We start from the raw sequence: 20,054 nt of genomic DNA, 5'->3' as shown, positions 1-20,054 counted from the left end.
CAACTATGTACCGGGGGGTTTTGGGGAGAAAAAGGAAAAAAATAAAATCTTAAAAAATAAAATGTTTTGAAAGTAGCAAAACACTATTTGAAAGCAGATTACTCTCTGTATTATCACCTCCAGTTTATTACCTTGACTCAATACCTGATTAGTCTGTCTTGGTGACTTAGTATTAGAATCTAGTTAGAATTAACCTTGCCATTGCAGCTCAGAAATCAGGACCCAAGTCCCTTTTCCTGACAGTTGGATATATTTTAATGCTTTGGATGCCAGATAACTTTTTTCTTTATTGTTGTAAGAACACTTAACCTGAGATCTACCCTCTTAAATTTGTAAGTGTACAATACAGTATTGTTGACTCTAGGGATAATGTTGTTCAGCAGATCTTTAGAACGTATTCATCTTGCTTAACTGAAACTTTATGCCAGTTGATTGGTAACTCTCCATTTCCTCCTCCCTCCAGCTTCTGACAACTACCATTTCACTCTTTGAGTCTATGAGTTTGACAATATTTTAGATACCTCAGATAAGTGGAATCATGCAGCATTAGTCTCTCTATGACTGGCATATTTACTTAGCATAATGTCCTCAAGTTTCCTCCATGTTGCTACATATGGCAGAATTTCCTTCTTTGTAAGACCAAATAATATTCCATTGTGTGTATACATCACATTTTCTTTATCCATTTATCCATCAACAGACATTTAGGTTGTTTCCCTATCTTGTCTACCATCAATAGTGCTGTAAGGAACGTAGGAATGCTAATATCTCTGAAATCTTAATTTCAGCTGTTTTGGAGAAATACCCAGAAATAGGAGTGCTGGATCATATCCAGATTACTTATTTGATTCAGTTTATCAAATTAACTACCATGTGCAAAGTAAATCAAGAGTGCTACCACAGTACACATGTACAAGGGCACTGTCAACAGATGTTATGTGGATACCAATGTCTCAATCAATAGGCTGAGAGGTGCAAGTTATTAGCCTAATGATGCCCAGGACAGGTAAGGATTGGCTGATATTGGAGGCCAGACCAAACATCTGTTGGTTAAGATTCTCCATCTTCTTGAATCTAGAGTAGCAAAGATATCCTGTGACAGAAATCACCAGAGCTGGAGTTTGGTGAAGGTCTTGTGCTCAATTTTTTGTGAGGTGGAAGTTAATTCTTAGCTCTGGTGTTATGAAGTAAAATTAAAAAGCCCAAATCAAAACAATATTCTTAAAATGAGAGTGCTGTAACTCCTGGTGAGAGAGCCAGGAAGGAAATCTTGATTGTGGGACCATTTTCTAAGGACTTAAATATAGACTGAAGCAACATAGAACCTAGATGATTACAGAAAATGCTTTACCAAGTTCAATTTTTTTCCCATTACACAAATTCAATTAAATCTGTTTGAACAAGAAAGAGTTATAAAAATAGTAATTATGCCCTACCATAATTATTTTCTTCTTTAGAATGAATAAGTTATAACAGAAGCAAGCAACACAATTAGCAGGCTTCATTACTGTTAATTTTCATTTTTTCATTTATACATTTACTTACTTATATCCTATCTCCTACCACAAAGGAGCTGAAGTGACTGTTGCTATTCATTTTGTGTGGTTTTATTCATAATTCATTACCCAGGAGACCTCAGTTCCTTGGAAATCAAATTTATGTTGAGTATTTTTGCCTCAAAAATTTGACTTAAATAGTAGATCAAAATCTCTTATGAAAGAACAACAGGGGAATATCCAAGTTCTACAAATCCTTCATAGAATACAACTCTAAATCCCAGGATGAGTCACACTCTCATGTCTGTTGGGGGTGGGGATCTGGGGCTTTAAATAAAACAACTAAAACAATAAATGACCAGCAAATCCCACCGTCAGGAACAATGAGAAACTAAAAATCAAAGTGTTTTCAGACAATTCCCACCTCCTCTCTCAATCCTTCTTTGTGTCCTCTGTCTGCTCCAGCCTGTATTTTGCTCTGCTGTAAGCAGATCACCCTGTTTGCGGTCAGCTTTCAAGCTCCTGGAAATTAACTCTGAGCTGGAACACAATTCTGCCTGATCTGATCTTAGTTCAGGTCACGTTTTTCCCCCCATATACACCTACGAATGTTTAAGAAAAAGCACAAAATAAATACTTACTTCCTTATTAACAATAAAAACATTTGGCGGCCGGCCCGGTGGCGCAGCGGTTAAGTTCGCACATTCTGCTTCTCCGCGGCCTGGGGTTCGCCGGTTCGGATCCCGGGTGCAGACATCGCACCACTTGGCAAGCCATGCTGTGGCAGGTGTCCCACATATAAAGTAGAGGAAGATGGGCATGGATGTTAGCTCAGGGCCAGGCTTCCTCAGCAAAAAAGAGGAAGACTGGCAGTAGCTAGCTCAGGGCTAATCTGCCTCAAAAAAAAAAAGGAAACATTTGATTTGCTTTCAAGTGATTAACCAACTACATAGAGCCAGTCACTCCCAGTGATAGAACTGGAAATGAGCATTTGATGGGTGAGAACACCAGACCGGTGACGATCTTTTCTGATGGAAATCGCTTTAAAGTTGGTTTTGTTTTTAATATGAAAGTAGAGCAGCATTTTGTGACATAATTGGCGGATGATGATCTCTGTGTGGGTATACGCACGCAGTTATCTGTATACTCCCGTTTGTAGTGTGCACAGGAAAGGGGTGGAAGAACACACCTCCAAGGGCGGCACCATCTAAGAGTGGGCTGGAGGGGGTGAAGGGGAGCTTTCACTCTCTGCTTCCTATACTGACATCCTGTAAAAATGCGAATTTCTACAATGGGCAGGTATTACTGTTTTAGTTAATAATTTAAGGAATAAAAATATGATTATTTCTAATAAGCAATAGCACCCCCACTGATTTGAATTCTTTTTTTATATTTTTCACAGTGTTGTTTTCAATGGAATGATTTACGATACGTTTTGGGTTTTGTCCTTCTACTGAATGAGCGATTGAAAATAAACAAAAAGAAAACATTTATCCAAATGATTCTTGTATACAAATCCTCTAAGTTTGTTTATCTTAGCTCAAGATTCTGATTAAACACTTACAATTTAGTCCAGTTTCTGTGACTAGGATGATAACCCTTTAATATTGTTACTGAAGATCTTATACCAATCACTCTCGCAACAAGCCTACTGAGCTCCTTCTCCTTGTCAGCCTCGGGCTAGGCGCTAAGGTTAGAGGTGCGCAGACATGAGCCTCCTTCAGGTGCACAAGCTAGTCTTTATTGCCTGCTTTCCATGCCCTAGGCCCTGTGTTTGGTGCTTTATATGTATTATAACTTCTTTCATCTTTGTAACATCCCTATATAGTAGATATATCATTAACCCCATTTTACAGATGAAGACACTGAGACACACAGAGATTAAGTAACTTGCCCAAGGCTGCACAGCTAGGGACTAAGGTAGCAGTCATTTGAATACCAGAGGGCTGGCTCAGGCTCTGATTCAACAGTCCATGCTTTGAAACCATGACTTCATAGTGCCTTCCAGATCATAAGGTCAGTGTAATCTAGTAGGAGGAATTTTACATGTAAATATTTAACTATATTTTCAATATTGGCACAACCTGAATTTCCAACAATAGGATGTTGATTAAGTACGATAGATTCTACCCATACAATGCCAGACTTGAGGGACATTTTAAATGATGATGTAGATACAGATCTATTGACATAAAAGCAAATTCTCTTCATATTATTGAGCAGAAAAGATTATAACAGTACTGATAGTGTGATTAAACTTTGTTTAAAACTATATAATTAAAATCCAAAGCTGGACTCATAAAAAGCATGCAGGTCTAAAGTAGGCTACTAAGCGGTTCGGGTCAGAATACTGGGGAGCAATCACTGATCACTGTGCTCTCCCCCGCTGAGCTGGGTAAGGCCCCCCTGTCTGCTCCACACAGAGCCCCAGGCAGCCACTACCGGTCAATCCCAGGTGGCCCTCGAGTGAATCCTCTTTGTCCTTTGACTATTTGCTATCGTTGATTCCACTGCCTGAATCTATTCATCAAGTATTTTTCCTTGATCTTCCCATCCTTCTCTCTCATCTCTTTCTCTTGTCCAAACTCTGTGTCTGTCTATCCTTTTTGTACATTCTTCCTGTCCTCCACTTGTACACTGGATCCTGGTTTTCTACTGCAATTATCACTTTTTTTCTATAAAATCACCTTTTTCTTTTCTGTGAGCTCACTTCCCTAAGCATACAAATCTGTTCTAATATCTACGATCGTTTTTTAAAAGGTTTTCTCTAGACCCCACATTTCTCTCCAGCTCCTGCCCTTTATACACATCTCCTGGATAAAGCTGTCGATACTGAGCCCTCCTATTTCCTCTTCGCCCCCTCCCGGCAGGCTCTGCTCTCCACCCTTCCCTATAACCTGGCTCCACCAGGCCTCCTTGCTCTCCCTCTTACCAATCCAGGGATCAGTTCTCAGGCCTCATGTTACTCAAACCCTCAGCAGCCTGTGAGACTGTTGAGACTCCTGTTTTCTTGAAACGCTTTCTTCACTGGGTTTCTACGACACCATCATCTCCTGGTTTTCTTCCTGCCCCTCTGCTGTCTTCTCTATTCTGCTGGCCGCTTCTCTTTCTGTCCACTTCTCTTCTCTGTCTCCATTCATTCCCCATGTGTTGCTGTCTAGCCCCATAGTATTAACATCATCTATGGGCCAGTGAGTTCCCAATTTATAACCCCAAGTTCAATCTCTTCCTAAATTCCAGACTCATATATCCTGTTGTTCACTTGGGTATCTAAAAGATGCCTCATGCTTAACATGTCCAAAACAGAACACTTATTTCCACCCTGTGGCTGGGACTGCTAACTGCCCTCAGTAACCATTCTCCCCTTCTACTGTAATACGAGGGATTTTTACTGGATGCGTAGCCACTCAGAATAGAGCCGATATTGCCTATATTTCTCAACCTTTTTTGTAGCTGACTTCTGGCCAGTGAGATGTAATCAGAAGTATTGTGTGGCAGCTTCTGGAAAACCTTCTTAAAATACTAGACACACATTCTTTTTCCTTCCTTTGCCTTTCCTCCATCCTGCAGCCTAGACTACAGGTGTGATGGGGGGAGCTCTGGTGTCCATTTTGGGTGATGAGGAATAAGATAACATCCCAGATGTAGCGGTGAGCTGGAAAGGTCTCTGAGAGTCATGGAGTAGTCGCACCAGTCCTAGACTCCCCTCCTGCAGGCTTCCTTTACATGATAGACAAGTAAACCTCTGCTTTGTTCTGGCCGCTATCACTATGTCCTGCAGCTGAATACAACCCTAACCAATGCGTTTATCTATGTCTTTCATAATTTGTCTTTTATCTATTAGAAAACAATCCTCCTTTCACATGCTCTGCAGTTTGAAATATTTTGGAAGTAAAGGAAAACTTTTCTTGTACATCATTCACTAAATGTATAAAGCTGGTAGAAAACGTGATCCGCTTTTACACAAATTTGTTCAACAAATAAATTTTCTAGAATATATTTGTATTGAATGAAGATTTATGGTTACTTCCATTTTCTCAGGTTTTTAATGAGTTCTAATAAAAACCCATTTATGCTACCAAGATTATACTCCTCTCCAAATGGATGATTTGTCATCATCTGATATTTTGTGCTGGTTTGAGCACTTTCATATATGACAGGCCTGAAATAAAATACAACCCTCTCAATGCATAAAATCATGTCCAAATGTGAGTTGTCTCAGGCTAGAATATGTGGAATCTAAAATAAAATAAAAAGGTCAAAAAGCAATGTCTACTTAGTTTATGGCAAAAGCTCAATAAGCATTTGCTGAATGAATGAATGAGTAAACAAAGAAATGGCGTATTCCCCTATAATTCTTCAACTATATAAAGTTACTGTGGTGATTTTTAAATGAGTTCACTTGACACTCCTCTCACTAAAAGTGGGCTCTAATTCCCCTCCCCTGAATATGGGCCAGACTTTGTGACTGGCTTCTAAGGATAGAATGCAGTGGAGGTGACACTGAGTGTCTTCCAAGACTAGGTTAGAATAGACAATGCAGCTTCTGCCTGGCTCTCTCCCTCTCCTTCACGTACCTTTGGATCCCTGAGCCGACACATATGTGAGAAATCCAGCTACTCTGCAGGCTGCCATGCTGGACAGGCCAAGATGGCATGGAGAGAGATGCCTGTGAAGCCCCAGCTGTTCCAGACCCCAGCTGACTGAGTTTTCTCAGGATCACCTGCCACACCTGTGACAGAGCCGTCCAGTTGTTCCAGTCCGCAGCCTTGGAGCTACCCTCTATGTGGAGTGTGGCAGAGATGAGATCTCCCTGCCAAGCTCTGCCCAAATTTAGACTTGTAAGCAGGATAAATATTGTTTTAAGCCTCTAGGTTTGAGGGTAGTTTGAACAGTAACCATAGTAATGGGAACATTTTCTATTAGCATGTTGACTCCATATGTTGCCGTGAGAATATTATCGCTTGATTGCTGTGGAGAACATTATGACCCTTCAGCGCATCCCCTTTCTGGCTAACTCTCTCTGTGGCAAGCGGGCATTCTCGCAGTCACCTACTATGCTCTGGCCATTGGTTAGAAAGGGCTTCACTTCCTTCACCTTTCCTGAATCTGAGGGATATATCAGAAATGTTGCCTTCCAAAATCAAAGCAAATAAAATCACCTCTTTCAAAACAAACTGCCTTAAGATATGGTTTGCAAATATGTTACAATAAGTAATAGGTTTTTCCTTGTCTCTGATCTAGAAACAAGAAGAGACTGGAATGTGTTTCAGTATAATCCAGGTTATCCTCAGGACAGGAAGAAACTAACTGTAAAGAAAACCATAGCCTCATTAACCTGTCCTAGGCAATGACGTATAAGTGAAAATCAGTGGGTGGTGTAGAGTTTGTAAAAAGGCCATCCATATTACCACTTCAATGTTTCTAGGGAAGAAGGTACTATCGTTGTATAGTCTCTAGGCTGAAATATGCCTAGACTGAAGAAAGAGCAATCTAATTCCATCTCATGAGCACTCTTCCTCAATTGGAAAATTCTTGCTTAAATGGATGATATATTTGACAAATACGGTGCCCAATATAAGTGAATACATGGTGTTCTATTGTATAAATTGATCATTTCAGAGAAAGCTTTTAAGATCAATTTCCTAGACCACTGAAGACCACTGGCGTCTCCACAGATGTAATGATGCCTCATAGGATTCTACAGGAAGCTGCTAGTTTCTTTCTTTGATGCAAGTTTAGCTATAGCAGGAAACAGTGTGTAATTAGAAGAGGCTTCCAAACACTAGTCCTCATCTGGATGATTGACAGGACCAAACAGTGCTTTCTAGACCCGATGTCAGGGAGTCTAGTTTCTTCCACAGTAGGACCCATCTTCTGGCTTTAGCTTCATGGCTGTAACTTCTGAGGCCTCAGACTTTTAATTCTGTTTAAATGCAAACATATCACTCTTGGTGAGTTTCGGTTTATGTGCCTCGTTTGAGCAGTCTCATCTAAAAGTCATTTGGAAAACTAAATATGACAGCCATCTACTATGTAAGTAGCTTTCAATTCAAAAGAGGGATGTGTAATATCATTAATTGCATTTTTATTCTGGTGACTAGACATTCTTTGATCATTTCATTAATAGTGTCAGAGAAGTTGAACATATCTTAGAATGCAATATTAAAATTATGTAGAATTTTACCTTAAAAGGGGGATCATTAAGCATCTCTCAACCTCTTCCATTAAGTCTTTTTCTCTCTTCTCCCTTCATGCTCTAATCCTTCTTTCACTTTGTCACCTCCCACTAGATAGGCAACTTGAATATATTGATGATGTCCTTTTATTTGTCTAAGATTCATTAAGCTGTTAATAAATTAGACTTCTTTAGGAAAAATACAACAGCTTTAAGTCATTCAACAAGAGCACACTACTTAAATTTTTTGTTATTAGGATGATAACACTGCACTTGATTTTAGTTTTCAAAGCTTAGGCAGAAAAACATTTATTGGGATTTAGAGATGAGGTGTTTTTTTGTTTTTTTTGCTGAGGAAAATTTGCCCTGAGCTGACATCTGTGCCGATCTTCTTCCTCCATTTTGTATGTGGGTCACCGCCACAGCATGGCCACTGATGAGTGGTGTAGGTCTGCACCCAGGAACTGAAACTGGCCACTGCAGCAGAGCATGCCAAACTTAACCACTAGGCCATGGGGCTGGCCTCCAGCAATGACTTTTTTTTTACCACCTGCAAAAAATTATTAATGTTACGAAGATACATATTTTTTTCTCTACCTTCTACTTTGTTCTTTATTTTTGTAAAAGAAGGAAGTAAGCTAGCATATATTTTCGTGATTATAGAAAGGAGAATATTTTGATAGGAAATGGCTGTTTTCTGAATCACTATATCACAGACTAAAATTTATGATCGTTTAACACATGAGTGCTGGAAAAATATTCAGAGTATAATATTCAAGTACCATTTGCAGGTGGCCACTTATGAATGGAAACATTATAATGGCATTCTCATCTCCTATCATGAGCCTCCCTATGAACTGAGTCACATACTTGAATTTAAAGATAAAGCATTCTCCTAAGGGAAAGTGAGAATCCAAAAAGAATAACAATTTTTTTAAACCCTGGGAAGTTCAAAAGATAAGCCATTTCCCTAACTATGTGATATACTCATAAGGAAGAGTTTCACTATTTTGATTTCTCATCAGATATTTAAAGGCATTCTGAAAGCCCCTGTCTGCAGGGTTAACGAAGTAGTGCAATATACTCTGTCACAGACAATCCCTTTAAAACACAGCCCAACAGTCGTCTTTCCACTAAAATTTAATTTTTGTTTCTGGTTTCTCACCTATTGAATCTCTTGCCTTTCCAGTGGTTCTTGTGTCATTAGCTGCCTCTGCATTCTGCCTTCAAACTATTATTTTGATTCAATTCCACACCAATTATTTTAAAGTGATTGTCAGGGAAACACATCATGAATTTGTCTTTCTAGCCTGTGCTTGCACCTCTCTCCCAGGCTTTCCCTAGACTGGCCTGGCCTGGGAGAGCCCATGCTCCTCCTCCACCAGCAGCTGTAGGAGAGCACTGAGCAGGTCGGAGCCTGCCGCCCACCGCTCAAACAAGGATCCAACCCTCCAACCTGGAGCTGCCCTTGCCCAGGTGCACATGAGAGCTCTCAGTCCCAAAGTTCAAGAGTTCAAGGTCACTGACAGGATGGTGACAAAGGAGACCGCTGCCCTAAAGATACGTTTCTATGACCTCAGAATGTTGCATGCCTCCCTTTAGCACAAAAGATATCTAGCAAAGTCAGTTGTAAAGCAAAACTCCATAAATAAATCTCTAACTACCCCCAATAATTTCCATTTTAAAATCAAAGAATCTGTATCAGCAAGAAGAAAAAAACCTCACAGCTTTATGTGTTTATATATCACTTTGTTGTCAACATGATTTAAAGTGATTTGTAAGGATATGTAAAACTATAACAAGAAAGCGTATGTTTAAAAGTAAAAAAGGATAAAAAACAAGGGTGGGGACATAAAATAGAGCCAGGAACAAGGCTTAAAAAAATGTCTGAAATAATGGCCTCTGCTCTTGGGTGGGTCACAGTTTGGCTCTTGTAGCCTTCTATCAGCTAAGGGCATCACCCCAAAAACTCAATTTGCTTATGAGCATTTTGGAGGGAGGTGGAGAGGTCAGGGTGGGGGGTGAAAATACAGGGTGAATATACTGGCCAACTCACTTTTCATTTGGCTTTGTGTAGGAGTAGATTTTAACGTATCTGGAATAGCAAATGTCCTAGATTGTGAGTCCTTAAAGCAGCCTTCCTCAAATATTGTTCTTCTGAGACAAGGCGCTCGTAAATATTGGAAGGCATTGACTTCAGAATTGAGGCAGGCTTGGCTTGCCAAGAACAGAACCTTAAAGATGTATAAAACTGCTGTCTCTCTCCTCCCTTTTAGAGTCAGACAGTGCAAAGATTGATCTATTCTTGCTGTCTCCCTTTCCTCACTTCCCCCTCACTCCTAAAACCATTCCAATCTGGCTTCCACCCCCACCTCTTCACTGAAGCTGATCCTGCTAAGGTCCCCACAGCACTTTTCAGTTCATATTTTATTTGGGTCTCAGCAGCATTTGGCATTTGACTTTCTCTCCTTGAAACATGCCGTGGCTGTCATTTTCGTAACACCACACTTCATGGTTATTTCCCTCTTCTCTGGTCATTCCTTCTACCTGTCCTCTGTCTGCTTCTCCCTTTCCAGCTGACCCTTCAATGCTGGTGTTCCTTGGGATTCTGTTCTAGTGCTGAGAAGAACTCTAGATCTGAGAGAGTCCACAAAACTATTGCTATCATACAGACTAGCAAAAAGTATTTATAATCTGAATCCCATATAATCTGTATCCCATCCCATACAAGAATGTCATGAAGTTCTTGTTAACTGAATACCAGCAGTAGTCGGCATGGCGTTATTGCCTTGCTCCACCTCTGTTCCAAGCTCCTTCTTGTGCCTTTCCTTTACTGCAGACTCTGGAGAGCTAGGAGCTATGTTTCCCTGACTCCCTTGCCACTAGAGTTTCAAGTGTGATTTAGGTTTCATCGATTGGAAGTCCTCATGTGCACTTTGAGGTTGGAACTGAGTTAGGTAGGGAGAGAAGCAGCAGTGCCTCAGTCATCCATTTAGCTGCTGTGAGGATCTAGCAGACGTCGCGTGGCTCTGGAGCCAACAGTTCTGGCGGGGGCTTCCTGGTGCCCAGACTGCAGTTGGGATAGTGTGTTCATAAGTGCAGTGATTTTGGTGGCAGCTTCCTGATTGCCAGCAGTTCCCCTAATGGGCTTATCAGAAAAAAATTTGTCCAGGGCTCAGAAATGGGGATTAGAGGGTATCTTTCAGGGAAGCTCTGGGTATTGTCTCATGGAACTTCCAGGAATGTTTTGATTCCATGCGGATGTGCGCCTTTGATCAATTGTCTATTGACTAGGCTGTTTTACAACTCGGTAAGATAGAAATTTACTTATAGCACACTATAGAAATGCAAATACTTCTTGTCCATAGGAAAGCAAATTAATTGTTTTCTGGTAGATATAAAATTGACTTTTGCCCTTAAGAAAAGCTAACCCCCAACATTACTTTTTTATTGCCCTAAAGCTACATTAATATGGGACCACTAGCCACATGTGGTTATTGAGCACATGTAATGTGGCAATTTTGAATTGAGATATGTTGTAAGTATAAAATACACACCAGATTCCAAAGATTCAATATAAAAATGTACATAAAGTATCTCATTAATTTTATTTATTGTTTATGTAGATTATATCTTGAAGTAATGTTTTGGATATATTGGACTAAATAAAATATATTATTAAAATTAATTTCACCTATTTAGTTTTACTTTTTTAAATGTGGCTCCTAGAAAACTTTAAGTTACACATAGATTCACATTGCAGTACTGTTGGACACTGCTGCTGTATAGAATTTTAACCAGGTTTGCATCTATTGGCAAGGTGAGTTCAGCATTCCTGATTGTATGTGTGTATTCACACACACACACACACACACGTCTAAATTCCCCTTTGAACCAGACATAACATCTTCCAAGTTCCCTCATTAATTAATGCATTAAGTAGAAATCTTTGACACGTCATTTTACATTTGCATGGGAGTCACACTTTTAACATTTTATACTTTAGCAGCCAATTCTACAGAGTTGCTCAACAGGCCCAATCTAAATCTGTTCTTCCAGGCCTTCCAGCGATTTTGTCAAGACCTAATTCCCCACATGAAATTCCATTCTAAAATAGCTAAGGTGGTTTTCATGCCCTGCTCCTGCACCCTGACTGATACAATAGCTAAAAATTATTGAGTGTTTACTATTTTCTAGATACTGTGTTAAACACTTTACAAAGATTATCCCATTTAATCTTCATAACAGCTCTATGAGGTAGGCAACATACTCTCCATTTTACAGATGAGGCACTGAGAGTTTAAGAAACTTGCCCAAGATGACCGGTTAGGAAGTGGTGGCTGGATTCACATCCAAGCAGAATGATCCCAAAGTCCACTTCTGTGACCACTGTGCCAGCATCTATTTTCTGTCCACTAAATGAAACAGAAAGAAGAGGTATCTGTGACTTTGTTGAGCTGGAAACTGGTGTGGCAGAGCAGCTAGAGGTTTCAGTCCTGCCTTCACCTCTTCTGCCTTCTCTGGCCCCAGGCCCTTTGATTCAGTTGGCTGGTTCTCAGGATCCTGGGCATAGCTCACGCCTGGGTAGCTCTTCCAGATTCTCTCCCACCTGAGGAGGTTGAATGGCGTGCCATTTCCCACTGCAGCCTGAGAAGCAGTACTCCCAAGACCAAGGGGTTTTACGGGTGGAATTGCACTGGAAGTGTGTGAGCTTGAGGCTCACAGAGCTTGCTAAACAGGCTGTCTACCATCTTTGGCAAAGGCAGAGAAGAATTACGCTGTAATACTGCCATTCAGGGCCTACTGTGTGTCCGATGTTGCATTAGGAAATTTACCTGCATTCACTTTGATCCTTTCAATAACTCCGTGAGGTGAGCATTATTATCCCCATTTTAAAGATGAGGAATCTGGTCTCAGGTTAATTATGGATGTCTGGGGATTCCCTTGATTATCACTGAACTCTTCACTGATCATGGGCTACATATCTGACAGAAATTTTAGGCATTATATCAAAATACCATTTAAATACTTGTATTGATAATAAAGTATATCATATTATTTGTCCACATGTAACTGAATAACGAAACTTGCTCAAGAAAGGAGAATAGCAAAAATATTATGTAGTATCCTTCCATTATTAATGCTACTTTGAAAGCTTGAAATGGGCAGGCAACTCAATATTTTCCAGTGTGCACAACGTTAGCTTTTAATTCATTAGCTGTCTTTCCCTCCTGTCTGCTTTCTCGCTATGGTCTACATTTTATACTGGTGCTGCAAAGATATCCGAAAGGATTATGCCGCCCCACTTTAGTCCCAGGAAATAGAACTGATATGAATTATTAATAGTATTGGCTTTCTAGTGCTTTAATTTCATCTCTTTGTTTCAGAGACGGATATTAGTTAAATGGAATTTTTTTATCAGCCCAGGCTCGTACTACATTTTGTGGGAAACACTAACTGACTTAAGTTATAGAAAAGACCATCCTGTGTTGATTTCTACTCCTGCATATGATGGATTCTCCATACATTCCACTCCCCTATGTCCTTGCTCACTGATAGGTTAATAGGGGAGTTTTCAAACTGAGTTCTACAGAGCCCTTGAGAGTCCCCAGAGATGCTCAAGGTGCAGCTGTAGGGGAGAAAGGCCTGAGGGGTGGTTCTGCACCCCACCCCCCAACCATTCCCTTGCTTCAGAGAAGCACTTCACTTCTGTCATAAGCATTAAACTTTCGTGCAAGATTAATGTTGGAAGAAAGGATTCTTCTCTTTAAAAAGCTTAAAAATCCTGAAATAATTCAACAAATATCGTTGTAGTTGTTTCTACATCTTTGGGATGCTACGAAAAATGTCTAAAGGTTTTTATTCGATAATCACAATATCTCTGAGCATGTACAATCAACCGTGCACTGAACTTCACTGAGACACGGCCTGTCTGGTGACTGGTTTCGCAGGAGGAACTTGGCCCTCCTGTGGTGTAGTAATCGTTACCCTGAACTCTGGATGAAGCGGTTACCATGCTTATTGATATAACGAGTAAACTCACAATCACAAGAAATGCGGTAAAATTTGGGGGCTAGCAAAAATAATTCAATTCCATGAATAAACTTGGTTCACATGCTTATATTCAGGTTATTAGGTCAGATCCATAGGTCTCCAAGTTCCTTTAAAAAGATTACTTGTGTTATTTCATAAGAGACTGCCATGAGTAAAATATTTTATCATTTTCCGTAATAAGAGCAACTATTTCTTTACCTTTCAAAGAGTGTAAAAAAATAAAAGGGTTTTTTTCCCTGTGAGATAAACGCAGAGTTAATAGGTCATGCTCAGAGTTCCTTTCTATGTGTGGACCATGTAGGACCCTAGAAACGCCTGCTCCTGTCATGCGTGGAAGCTGTAGACCTGCAGAAGGCAGGCAGGTAGCAAAGACTATTCATTCAGTGTATATTTATTGAGTGCCTGCTATCTCCGGGCATCATGCTAGATGTTGGGGATACAATAATGCGAAAGGTTCTGACCCTGCCTTCTTAGAATTTGCATTCTAATCTGGAGGAGGCATGTAGTGAATACACAAACAATTACATAAACAGAGCAATTATAGAATGTGATAATTCCCATGATGCACCCATAGGGTGGGGGCGGGGCCCTATTTAGACAGAGGCAGTCGAAGAAGGGTCTCTGGCAGGGCAAAACTCAAGTGCATTTTAGAAGGCCACAGCTGGCCTCTTTGCTGGCTGCCACGGCCATAAATGTGTGGCACTTATTGTATTTGATAGCTAAATGTGTGCCATCTGCACCCAAGAATTAGAGAGAATCCTGTGGGAACCCTGAGGGGACCTACAGTTGGTGACTGCCTGAATAGGACTGAAAAACAGCACAGATGATTTATTAAATGAATGTATTTTTCCTTGGTCATTTAACATTTATTGGCACTAGGTTTTATTCATTTTTTAATGCATAGATGACCTGAAGAATACTTAAAAATAAAACATGCAAGATCACTGTCCTTGGCCATTCTCTAAAAAATTATTTTCACAACTGTATATAATCCTCATCAAACACGTAAGAAATGCATCTATAATGTAATTCCTTCTTATATTATTACTTTATAATTGTTAAAGGCAACATGATTTTGGTAAAAGAATTAAATTTTACAAAAATCAGTTTCATTTTCAAAATCTCTACAATAAGGCATTTAAAATATACTAGAGTGAAGGGAGAACACAGTTATCAAGTAACATGACCTCTATAGATAGAATTTTCCAATTTACATTCTTACTCTTTCCTTTTTACTAGTTGAACCTTCTTATTTATTTATTTATTTTTGGTGAGGAAGATTGGTCCCAAGCTAACGTCTGTGCCCATCTTCCTCATTTTGTATGTGGGATGCTCCCACAGCATGGCTTGATGAGCGGTGCATAAGTCTGCACCCAGGAACCAAACCTGTGAACCCTGGGCCACCAAAGTGGAGCACATGAACCCAACCAGTATGCCACTGGGCTGGCCCCTTATTTTTTGTTTTTTAAAACCGATCAGCGGATCACGTTTCTTAAATAAAAATATGAGAAAGGTATACACACACAAAGCAGATTCAGATTTACAGCAGGAATATTAGACTTCAGTCTCTTTCAAGAAAATGTAATTTACCCATCCATCCAACCATCCCTTCAATATTTACTGAGTCTACTCAACTAATAAGTAAAACATGCTAGAGCTAGAGCCGTGTATTATGATAGTGCTGGCGCCCTGGCTGGGCGAACACTGTTCATGATTCTTTCTCTGCATAGTGACTGTAGCAATTCTCTGCAAGGCATGTAAGTAGCCAAAATGTGGCTAGATAGCCTAAAGTAAGGAGCAATTTGAAACTATCCAGCCAACGTGATAAAAATTGACCAACAGAATAAATTCTGGAAAAATACATGGGGTGGTTTACTTAGGAACCCAAAAGAAAAGAAAAATAATTATACTGCTGAGGAAGTTCAGTAAGGCATCCGATTACAACATAAGAGATCACTAGGTTCCCTATATGTCAGTTTAGAAACATGAGAATTAAAAGGCTCCTTGTTCAAAATAGCGAGAAAAATAGAACATATCTAAGTATAAGCTTATCAAGAAATATGCAGGACCTGAATTAAGCAAACTATAAAATTTTAATGAGGAACATAAAGACTCGAACAAAAGTAGGGAAGATTGTTACTCTTGATGACAGGATTAAATGTTGTCAGAATGTCCATTCTCTTTTAATTATTTTAAGATTTAAAACAGGATTCGAAGGGATTGGACGAAATTTTGCTAAAATCTAGTAGACTATTTGAGACAAACAAGCACATTTAGAAATAAAAATAATGAGGTTGGGGGGGTAGTAGAGGGACTACTGGACATTAAAATATATTCTAAGGCCATAATAATTAAAATAGTTTGGTACGTGTTAGGGATTAACCAAAGATATCAGTGGAGCCAAAGAGAATGTCTAGAAAAAGATTCAGGCATGTACAGTCATGCGTTACTTAACAACAGGGACATGTTCTGAGAAATGCATCGTAGGGCGATTTTGTCTTTGTGTGAACATCACAGAGTGTACTCACACACACCTAGATGGGATAGCCTACTACCCACCTAGGCCATATAGTACCAATCTTATGGGACCACTGTCATATATGCAGGCCGTTGTTGACTGAAATGTCATTATGTGGTGCATGACTATGCACTGATTTAGTATACGATAATAGTTGTGCTGGGGAAAATGTCTAAGCATTCAAAATTGAGACATATTTTTCATATAATGCAACCACATAATTCCAGATGAATTAAACATTTAAATATAAAGGATAAAGCCATACTTTCAGTTAAAGATGTTACATTTTTAATATATGCATTTAGCTCTGTTCCCTTCTAGACCCCACTTAAGCAGGAATAAAATGGATTTCTTAAAAGGTTTAAACGCCCACAAGAAGAAAGAATGGGAGAGTAAGTCACAGCAACATAACTTGGGAGATTATAAAGCAGATGAGCTGGTGGTAATGCAGACCTGATCTCTAAGTCTGCAGTGGGGCAGGCAGAGAAATGGCCCATTTAACACAGTGGAAACCCCCCAAGGCTCAGGCCCAATGGAAGTGGGTAGAAAGGGGGGGATAAAAAATAGGAGGACTGATTCACACTCTGTTTAATGAACAGTTATCCCCCACCCCACCCTGGGAAGCAGCTGCCCTGCCCACCCAGCAGAAGCCAGAATCTCATGCTCTGGAGAGGGTCTTATAGGCACAGTTGAAAAAAAGATACAGTGCTGAAATCGGAGGGATTCAGTGTAAGTTACACACTGGACGTCAAGGGCTTAATCTTCTTCCCAGAGTTTCAGAACACACACAGCCAGATTTATACACTCTAGGCAGGATGCTAGACGTGTCTTCCCTGGAGGATCTGACAAGTCCCAGAGAAGCGATATAAAGATCCCCAAATCAGAGGCTCCCCAATGAAATAGTTCATTCAGTTCGCTCTAGTAAACCTAAGACCAGCTCTGCAGCTGGCCAAAGAAAAGTCCATTCCAGACGGGGGGATGGGGAATCCCACGTTCTATCACTCACCCCAGGAAACACCTGGTTGAATTGTTCCGCCTGCCCCTTGGATGGATTGGTCCCTCTTGAGAAGCCTTTGGCCCAGGCATTGATCCCTGGCCCCACTGGTTCTGACCATGCTTGCAAGACAGATGGCTAAGGAAGCACATTGCAATGCAAGCAGACATGTTTGCAGCCCCTGGCCATCTAGTCTAACCTCAAGGGCCCTCATTGCTCTTCAGCAGTTCTTTCATTTCAGTCAACATTTGTTAACTCCAATAGCAATAATTAACACATTTTTCACTTTAATCCCTCAACTCTACCTTACCTCTTATTTTATTGAGAAAATGAAGGCTTTCTCATGTGAATGCCTCTTCATATCCAAATTGCTCTCCAATTTTTTTGACCCATTATCTTCTCCTCTGTACAGAGAAGATGTGTCCTCTTTGTTTTCTGAACCTAATGAGTCTACCTATCTCATGATCTTGTTTCTTCCAACCTGCCCTGGGGCCTTGTCCCACCAATTATCATTCCTTTGTCTTGCATCTTCAATTCATTCCCTTTGCCCACTTGTGTGAATCTGTCTAGTGGACACTGTGATGTGCCACTCAGAAGCCCTTTCAGGACTGAAGGACTTATTCCCCGGATGCTGGGAGTGCTCCTGGAAGGCTGCCCTCAGCCATCAGCCCTCTTCAGGAATCGCCTCAGCAGAAGAAAGTGACCTCACTAAAGGTCACACCTCCTTCTCGGGGCAGCTCTTCTCGAATGACTTCATGTGGGGGATACAAGGGCCCAGCCCTCTCACCTCAACTGGGGACAACTCTGAAGGGCCTTCCCAGCGTCAGAGCTCCTTGTGTGTTGGCTGAGGTCTTCACTGAGACTACATCTCTATCCAACTTCTCCCTCGGTTCAATCTTCTCTCCTTTCCTTGCTTCACGTAGTTGTTAAACCTAAGAGAACTCCCTAGGTACTAATCTCCATCTCAGAGTCTGTATCCCAGGGTACCCTCTCTATGACAGTATGTCTGTAAGTTATGGACGTTTAACAATTTGATAGGTAGTACCAAGCTGCCCTTCAAAAAAGCTGTACAAATTTGCATTCCCAACAATAATGTAGAAAAGTACCTTTTTTCCCCACACCCTAACTGCCAATACTAGATATTATCAAACTTTCAAATCTTTGCCATTTCATAAGTAACAGCTGGTGTCTCATTCTTGCTTTATTTGTATTTTTAAAATTATGAGTAAGAGTGAGAATATTTTCACATATTTATTGGCCATTTTTATTTCTTTCCCTTTCATCTGCTTATGTTCTTTGTCTATTTTCCTATTGGATGGCCATCTTTTATATATTGATTTTTAAGTGCTCTTTGTATAGTAAGAAAATTGCAAATAAGTTTTCCAGTTTGCTGTTTGTTTTGGCTTTGCTTAAGACATTTATTTGACCATTCAAAAGTTTTACGTTTTTTTTTTTTAGTTGATGTTATCAGTATTTTCCTATGCTTCTTGATTTCCAGTCATACTTAAACTAGCATTCCCCATTCTAAGATTTGAAAAATTCAGTAGTATTTTCTGTAAAACTTAGCTCAAATGCCATTGCTCTCACAAAGATGTCGCTGAGTACCTTGACCAGGAGTTATCCCCCTAATTCCTCTCTCCCTTTATATAAATCACATTGCACATCACATTCTGCCTTATATTATAGTTATTTTTATTATTCTCTAAACTCTTCTATTAGATTTTAAGTTACTCAAGGAAGGAACCCTATTTTAAGTATCTATGTATGCACTCCAGTATCTTAACTGGTACTGTTGGATTTTGTGGTTCTCTTCCACACTAAGGGTGAGTGATAATATATATTTATATCTATCTATCTATCTACTATCTATCTATCCATATCCCATCCCAATCGTATCCTCACTAATAAGATATAAATTTGTGATCATTATTTTGTGGCTAAGAGAACTCTTGGTTCTACCATCTCCAGACCTGAGCCACACCTATCAAGGGCTGACTGCAAGAGCAGCACATGAAGAGTGAGGTCTTAGGGCTTGCCAAGTGACAGGTGACCAGAGCATCCTAGGTAAGTAGACAGGTCAGGCGATATGGTTCCTAGCAAACAGAGTGGCGTGTGTGGAGCCATAGCACAAAGTCGCCCTCCCTCTCAGACACACACACAGACACTCTGTAAACAGAGCTGAATCATCTAACAGCATGACCATTCTACCCCTACCAATGGCATAGAGTCCTCCTTTGCTACGGCTGGTGAAGAAGTTCTTGATAATGTTGAAACCAGCTACAGGTAAGTAGTCAGGCTCTCAACTAGTTAAATATACTGAGTTATCAGCTCAGTTGGATTAGTCATTGCAGCTCCTATGCCCACTAGTCCTAGTTCTGGATTCACTGGTTCCAATTCCTCTCTTCTCGTTCTCTCTTGAGCCCATTCAAATATGGCTTTCATTCCACCAAAACTCCTCTTGTCAAGGTCATTGTGACCTCTGTGTTGCTAAACACAATGGTCATTTCTCAGTCCTCACCTTACTTGACCTGCCAGCAGTAGTGACCAGGCTGATCCCTTCCCGCTCCCAGAGCGCTTCATTTGACTCCCAGGACATAATGTTCTTCCAGTTTTTCTCCTGCCTCACTGGATGCTTTCTTCTCCTCCTTTGCTGGTTCTTCCTCTGCTTCCTGAGCTCTTAATATTGTGGTGCCATAAGGCACCGTCCTTGGACCTCTTCCCTTTTCTATCTATATTCATTTTCTTGGTGATCCCATCTAATCTCATGGCTTTCAATACTGTCTATCTGCAAGCAAATTTCAAATTTTATCTCTT

General features: G+C 40.2%; 1 protein-coding gene across 2 annotated transcripts in view; it reads left to right on the top strand.

Annotated features, from left to right (window-relative positions):
• The window catches only part of ACYP2 (acylphosphatase 2), a 152,325-nt gene that overhangs the window by 130,115 nt on the left and 2,156 nt on the right, over positions 1–20,054 (top strand). The window contains exon 4 of one of the 2 annotated variants that reach the window (XR_011526533.1): positions 19,209–19,304. The exons of the other annotated variant lie outside the window; for it this stretch is intronic. The gene's annotated coding sequence lies outside the window, so the exon portion shown is untranslated. The remainder of the gene's footprint in view (positions 1–19,208; positions 19,305–20,054) is intronic. 2 annotated transcript variants of the gene reach the window in all.

The sequence above is a fragment of the Equus przewalskii genome, chromosome 14 (genome assembly GCF_037783145.1).
Source record: "Equus przewalskii isolate Varuska chromosome 14, EquPr2, whole genome shotgun sequence".
Taxonomy (NCBI): domain Eukaryota; kingdom Metazoa; phylum Chordata; class Mammalia; order Perissodactyla; family Equidae; genus Equus; species Equus przewalskii.
Note: the sequence above shows the minus strand (reverse complement) of the source record. Positions and strands in the feature narration are given on the sequence as shown.